Source organism: Salvelinus sp. IW2-2015, unplaced genomic scaffold, assembly GCF_002910315.2.
Source record: "Salvelinus sp. IW2-2015 unplaced genomic scaffold, ASM291031v2 Un_scaffold1814, whole genome shotgun sequence".
NCBI lineage: Eukaryota > Metazoa > Chordata > Actinopteri > Salmoniformes > Salmonidae > Salvelinus > Salvelinus sp. IW2-2015.
Genome location: NW_019943187.1, coordinates 33010 through 41329, shown reverse-complemented (window position 1 = coordinate 41329; position 8320 = coordinate 33010).

The window sequence follows — 8320 nt, the reverse complement described above, 5'->3', positions numbered from 1 at the left end:
ACACACACACAGTTAGCAGATGTGATTGGTCACCACACACACACACATTTAGCAGATGTGATTGGTCACACACACACACACACATTTAGCAGATTGTGATTGGTCAACACACACACACACATTTAGCAGATGTGATTGGTCACACACACACACACACAGTTAGCAGATGTGATTGGTCACACACACACACACACACCACACACACAGTTAGCAGATGTGATTGGTCACACACACACACACACACACATTTAGCAGATGTGATTGGTCACACACACACCACACTTTTAGCAGATGTGATTGGTCACACACACACACACACACACATTTAGCAGATGTGATTGGTCACACACACACACACACACATTTAGCAGGTGTGATTGGTCACAACACACACACACACACACACACATTTAGCAGATGTGATTGGTCACACACACACACACACACCACACACACACACACACATTTAGCAGATGTGATTGGTCACACACACACACACACATTTAGCAGATGTGGTTGGACACACACACACACACACATTTAGCAGATGTGATTGGTCACACACACACACACACACACACATTTAGCAGATGTGATTGGTCACACACACACACACACACACACAGTTAGCAGATGTGATTGGTCCACACACACACACACCACACACACACACACACACATTTAGCAGATGTGATTGGTCACACACACACACACACATTTAGCAGATGTGATTGGTCACACACACACACACATTTAGCAGATGTGATTGGTCACACACACACACACACACATTTAGCAGATGTGATTGGTCTCACACACACACACATTTAGCAGATGTGATTGGTCACACACATTTAGCAGATGTGATTGGTCACACACACACACACACATTTAGCAGATGTGATTGGTCACACACATTAGCAGAAGTGATTGTGGGCGTAGCGAAACTCAAGTGCTCCTAACTCCCACAGTAATATCTAACAATTCACAAAACATACACGCATCTAAAAGAATGGAATTAAGAAATATATATGAATATTATGATGAGCCATGTCCGTTCTGAGAAGAGAGAGAGTGTGCAGTGCATTGCGAAGTATTAAGACCCCTTGACTGTGTCCACGTTTTTATGTTACAGCCTTATTCTAAAATGGATTAAACTTTTTTCCACTTATCTACACACAATACCCCAAAACAATACCCCAAAACAAACATATTTTTAGACATATTTGCAAATGTATTAAAATAAATAAATGAAATCACATTTACATAAAGTATTAAAAAACCCTTTGCTATTAAAAATTGAGCTCAGGTGCATCCTGTTTCCATTGATCATCCTTGAGATGTTTCTACAACTTGATTGGAGTCCACCTGTGGTAAATTCAATTGATTTGGACATGATTTGGAAAGGCACACACCTGTCTATATAAGGTCCCACAGTTGACAGTGCATGTCAGAGAAAAAACCAAGCCATGAGGTCGAAGGAATTGTCCGTAGAGCTCTGAGACACAGATCTGGAGAAGGGTACCAAAAAGGAAGTCTCTAGATTTTGCTCGCCTGAAGTTAGTATCTTGTGATAAAATGCAGGCCCCACTACTTGCCTAGAGAGTTCTCAGCTATACTTTTCATGGCTGTTTATTTACCACCACAGACAGATGCTGGAACTAAGACAGCACTCAGTCAGCTGTATAAGGACATAAGCAAACAGGAAACCGCTCACCCAGAGACGGCGCTCCTAGTGGCCGGAAAATTTAATGCAGGGAAACTTAAATCAGTTCTACCWAATTTCTATCAACATGTTAAACGTGCAACCAGAGGGAATACAATTCTAGATCACCTGTACTCCACACACAGGGATGCGTACAAAGCTCTCCCTCGCCCTCCATTTGGTAAATCCAACCACAATTCTATCCTTCTGATTCCTGCTTACAAGCAAAAATTAAAGCAGGAAGCACTAGTGACTCGGTCTATAAAAAAGTGGTCAGATGAAGCTGATGCTAAGCTACAGGACTGTTTTGCTAGCACAGACTGGAACATGTTCTGGGATTCTTCCGATGGCATTGAGGAGTACACCACATCAGTCACTGGCTTCATCAATAAGTGCATTGAGGACGTCGTCCCCACAGTGACTGTATGTACATACCCCAACCAGAAGCCCTGGATTACAGGCAACACCCGCACTGAGCTAAAGGGTAGAGCTGCCGCTTTCAAGGTGTGGCACACTAACCCGGAAGCTTTTAAGAAATCCTGCTATGCACTCCAACGAACCATCAAACAGGTAACGCGTCAATACAGGACTAAGATCAAGTCATACTACACCGGATCTGACGCTCGTCAGATGTGGCAGGGCTTGCAAACTATTACAGACTACAAAGGGAAGCACAGCTGCAAGCTGCCCAGTGACACGAGCCTACCAGACAAGCTAAAGCACTTCTATGCTCGGTACGAGGCAAGCAACACTGAGGCATGCATGAGAGCATCAGCTGTTCCGGACGACTGTGTGATCACGCTCTCCGTAGCCGACGTGAGTAAGACCTTTAAACAGGTCAACTTTCACAAGGCCGCAGGACCAGATGGATTACCAGGACTTGTGCTCCGGGCATATGCTGACCAACTGGCATGTGTCTTCACTGAAATTTTCAACATGTCCCTGATTTGAGTCTGCAATACTAACATGTTTCAAGCAGACCACCATAGTCCCTGTGCCCAAGAACACGAAGGCAACCTGCCTAAATGACTACAGACCCGTAGCACTCACGTCCGTAGCCATGAAGTGCTTTGAAAGGCTGGTAATGGCTCACATCAACACCATTATCCCAGAAACCCTAGACCCACTCCAATTTGCATACCGCCCAAACAGATCCACAGATGATGCAATCTCTATTGCACTCCACACTGCCCTTTCCCACCTGGACAAAAGGAACACTTATGTGAGAATGCTATTCATTGACTACAGCTCAGCGTTCAACACCATAGTACCCTCAAAGCTCATCACTAAGCTAAGGATCCTGGGATTAAACACCTCCCTCTGCAACTGGATCCTGGACTTCCTGACGGGCCGCCCCCAGGTGGTGAGGGTAGGTAGCAACACATCTGCCACGCTGATCCTCAACACAGGAGCCCCTCAGGTGGTGGAGGCTTGCTAGTAATTGCTAAATAAAATAAGTCTGATGGCCGTGAGATATAAGCTGTGTTTCTGTCTCTGTCCCAGCTTTGATGTACCTGTACTGACCTTGCCTTCTGGATGATAGCGGGGTGAACAGGCCGTGGCTCAGGTGGTTGATTATCTTTTTGACCTTCCTGTGACATCGGGTGCTGTAGGTGTCCTGGAGGGCAGGCAGTGTGCCCCTAGTGATGCGTTATGCAGACCGCTGTTGTGCCTTCACCACACTGTCTGTGTGGGTGGACCATTTCAGATTGTCAGTGATGTGTACGCCGAGGAACTTGAAGCTTTCCACCTTCTCAACTGCGGCCCTGTTGATGTGGATAGTGGGGTTTCCTGAAGTTCACGATCTGCTCCTTTGTTTAGTTGACGTTATTGCCACCACTCTGCCAGGGCGCTCACCTACTCCCTGTAGGCTGTCTCCTCATTGTTGGTAATCAAGCCTACTACATTTACGTCATTTAGCAGACACTTATCCAGAGAAATTTACAGTAGTGAGTCATTTAGCAGACACTTATCCAGAGAGATTTACAGTAGTGAGTCATTTAGCAGACGCTCTTATCCAGAGGGACTTAAAAAAAAAAAATTATACCCTTAACTAGGCAAGTCAGTTAAGAACAAATTCTCATTTTCAATGACGGCCTAGGAACAGTGGGTTAACTGCCTGTTCAGGGGCAGAACGACAGATTTGTACCTTGTCAGCTCGGGGGATTTGAACTTGCAACCTTTCGGTTACTAGTCCAACACTCTAACCACTAGGCTACCCTGCCGCCCCAACTTACAGCAGTGAGTGCATACATTTTCATACTGGGCACCCGTGGCAATCAAACCCACAATCCTGGCATTGCCAGTGCCGTGCTCTACCAAGTGAGCCACACGGGACTACTACTGTGTCGTCTGCAAACTTGATGATTGATTTGGAGGTGTGCGTGGCCACGTAGTCATGGGTGAACAGGGAGTACAAGAGGGGGCTGAGCACGCACCCTTGTGGGGCCCCTGTGTTGATGATCAGCGCAGTGGAGGTGTTGTGTCTTACCTTCACCACCTGGAGGGGGCCTGTCAGGAAGTCCAGGACCCAGTTGCACAGGGCGGGGTTCAGACCCAGGGCCCCATGCTTACTGATGATCTTGGAGGGTACTATGGTGTTGAAGGTTGAGCTGGGGCTCCCAAGTGGCGCAGCGGTCTAAGGAGCTGCATCTCAGTGCTCGAGGTGTCACCCCAGACCCTGGTTTGATCCTGGGCTGTATCACAACCAGCCGTGATCGGGAGTCCAATAGGGTGGTGCACAATTGGCCCAGCGTTGTTAGGGGAGGTATTGGCCGGGGTAGGCCATCATTGTAAAATAAGAATTTGTTCTTAGCTGACTTGCTTAGTTAAATAAAGGTTAAATATATATATTATTTTAAGTAGTCGATGAACACCATTCTTACATAGGTATTCCTCTTGTACGGATTGGACAGTGTGCAATTCAATGGCGATAGCATCATCTGTGGAGCTATTGGGGCGGTAAGCAAATTGACGTGGGTCTAGGGTGGCAGGTAAGGTGGAGGTGATATGATCCTTAACTAGCCTATCAAAGCACTTCATGATGACAGAGGTGAGTGCTACGGGGCGATAGTCATTTAGTTCAGTTGCCTTTGCATTCTTGGGTACGGGAACAATGGTGGACATATTGAAGCAAGTGGGGACAGCAGACTGGGATAGGGAGAGAGTGAATATGTCCGTAAACACACCAGCCAGATGGTCTGCGCATGCTCTGAGGACACGGCTAGGGATGCTGTCTGGGCTGGCAGCCTTGCAAGGGGTTAACACTCTTAAATGTCTTATTCACTTCGGCCACAGAGAACGAGAGACCACAGTCCTCGGGAGAGGCCCACGTCGGTGGCAATGTGTTATCCTCAAAGCGGGTGAAGAAGGTGTTTAGCTTGTCCAGGAGCAAGACGTGGGTGTCCGCAACGTGGGTTTTTCCTTTGTAATCCGTGATTTTCTGGAGTCCCTGCCACTTATGTCTTGTATCTGAGCTGTTGAATTGCGACTCCACGTTGTCTCTGTACTGACATTTTGCCTGTTTGATTGTCTTACGGAGGGAATAACTACACTGTTTGTAATCAATCATATTCTCAGTCACCTTGCCATGGTTAAATGCTTTGGTTCATGCTTTCAGTTTTGCGTGAATAATGCCATCTATCCACGGTTTTTGGTTTGGGTAGGTTTTAATAGTCACAGTGGGAACAACATCCCTTATCCACTTCCTGATGAACTCAGTCACCGTGTCCGTGTATACGTCAATGTTATTTTCAGAGGCAACGGAATCCATGCTTCATGACAATCTTGAAGCATGGATTCCGATTGGTCAGACCAGCATTGAATAGACCTCAGCAAGGGTGCTTCCTGTTTGAGTTTCTGCCTATAGGAAAGGAGGAGCAAAATGGAGTCGTGATCTGATTTGCCGGAAGGAGGGTGAGGGAGTGCCTTGTCGAAAAGGTGAGTAGCAGTGATCTGTTTTTCCCAGCGCGAGTACTACAGTCAATGTGTTGATAGAACTTTGGTAGCTTTTTCCCTCAAGTTTGCTTTAGTCCCCGGCTACAATAAATAGCCTCGGGAAATGCGTTTTACAGTTTGCACAACGTCCAGTGTGTAGTGTATTGCGACTTTTTAAAAATCATAATTTGAGTCCCATCATGCAGTATTAAAAATAAAAACATATAGGCCAACGTTTGTATCACAACTAAAGTTACATAAATAACTCTAAGCATTTAGGAGGACCAGTTTCTTTGTTAACAGCTCAACAAAGAACAGCCGCATGTGCTCGCCTCCTTTTGAAATCGTTTGGAGAAAATACCCTTTCTATTTTATTAAGCAATGTTAAATTGTATTCTTCATACTATAAAATAATAAGAAATGTCACAGAATTCTAAGCATATCTTTTCTGCTAAATGAACGAGTGTAGCCCACAGCCCTATGGCATAGCCAGATCAGGGCCTAACATAAGGACAACTCAGTATGCTATTCAGTTCTTTTGAAATAGACTACACTTTAATCATGGGTCAGGACTTAATGAGGGGTATGGCCAATTACCACCTAAAATATTTTCATGCCTGTTCTCTCATACACACACAGAGCTAGGCATAATTAATAAACTGTAGAGATGTAGATGCTAGTATAAGCTTTAAATATTGTAAAAAAAATATATGTAATGAAACAATCAATACAAACATCAAAACAGTTGAGAAGTGAATAAATGTCTTCACTCTAAACCTAAACTAAAGCCAAATTCTAAACCTGAACTAAAGCCTAATTCTAAACCTGAACTAAAGCCTAATTCTAAACCTGAACTAAAGCCTAATTCTAAACCTGAACTAAAGCCTAAATTCTAAAACCTTGAAACTAAAGCCTAATTTCTAAAAAACCTGAACTAAAGCCTAATTCTAAACCTGAACTAAAGCCTAATTCTAAACCTGAACTAAAGCCTAATTCTAAACCTGAACTAAAGCCTAATTCTAAACAACAGATAGTTTGTTGATAGTATGACCATCTGTAGAAAATACACTATATATACATAAGTATGTGGACTTATCTTCAAATTATCTTCAAATTTGTGGATTTGGCTATTTCAGCCAACACCTGTTGCTGACAGGTGTATAAAATCGAGCACGTAGCCACGCAATCTCCATAGACAAACATTAGCAGTAGAATGGCCTTACTGAAGAGCTCATTGATTTTCAACGTGGCACCATCATAGGTGGGTCAAATTTTAAGTGCTGTTTTTGAAGTGAAAACGTCTAGGAGAAACAACGGCTCAGCCGCGAAGTGGTAGGCCACAAGCTCACAGAACAGGACGGCCGAGTGCTGAAGCGCCTGGCGCGTAAAAGTTGTCTGTGCTAGGTTGCAACACTCACTACCGACTTCCCAACTGCCTCTGGAAGCAACGTCAGCACAAGAACTGTTCATCGGGAGCTTCAATGAAATGGGTTTTTCATGGCCTAGCAGCCGCACACAAGCCTAAGATCACCATGCGCAATGCCAAGCGTCGGCTGGAGTGGTGTAAAGCTCGCCACCATTGGACTCTGGAGCAGTGAAAACGTGTTCTCTGGAATGATGAATCACGCTTCACCATCTGACAGTCGGACGGATGGATCTGGGTTTGGCGGATGCCAGGAGAATGCTGCCTGCCCCAATGTATAGTGTCAACTGTAAAGTTTGGTGGAGGAGGAATAATGGTCTGGGGCTGTTTTTCATGGTTCGGGCCCCTTAGTTCCAGTGAAGGGAAATCTTAACGCTACAGCATACAATGTCATTATAGATGATTCTGTGCTTCCAACTTTGTGGCAGGTCCTTTCCTGTTGCAGCATGACAATGCCCCCATGCACAAAGCAAGGTCCATACAGAAATGGTTTGTCGAGATTGGTGGGGAAGAACTTGACTGACCTGCACAGAGCCCTGACCTCAACCCTATCGAACACCTTTGGGATGAATTGGAAGGCTGACTGCGAGCCGGGCCTAATCCTAGCGGAAAGCCTTCCCAGAAGAGTGGAGGCTGTTATAGCAACTAAGGGGGGGACCAACTCCATTTTAATGCCCATGATTTTTGTAATGGGCATACTTTTTCTTTCGACGAGCAGGTGTACACACACTTTTGGTCATGTAGTGTGTCGGCTCAATGTAAAATATATTTACATTTCGATCGCTTCAGTGTTAGATTGAATAAATATATTGATTTTGACATCTGTTTGGGTTACAGGTTTAAAAAAAGATCAGTTTCCATTGTCAATCTTGTTAGTCATCCCAGCAACCAGCTGACAAAGGTCATTCTGCTGGGATGACAAAGGTCATTCTGCTGGGATGACAAAGGTCATTCTGCTGGGATGACAAAGGTGATGCTTTATCCATTTATATTGAACCATGTTCATGCTGCTCCAGCCAACACTGCAGCTCGGGTCCCCCTCTCATTCCCTTCTCTCTGTTCATGCTGCTCCAGCCAACACTGCAGCTCGGCTCATCTCCTTCTCTTCCCTCCATTCTGGGGGGGATGGGTGCGCTGCTTTGTGAGAGCAGAGCTCTGGGAGTGGGGCTTGGAGCTCCTTCTGAGGGGCAGAGTCCCGGGGGTGGGGCTTGGAGCTCCTTCTGAGGGGCAGAGTCCCGGGGGTGGGGCTTGGAGCT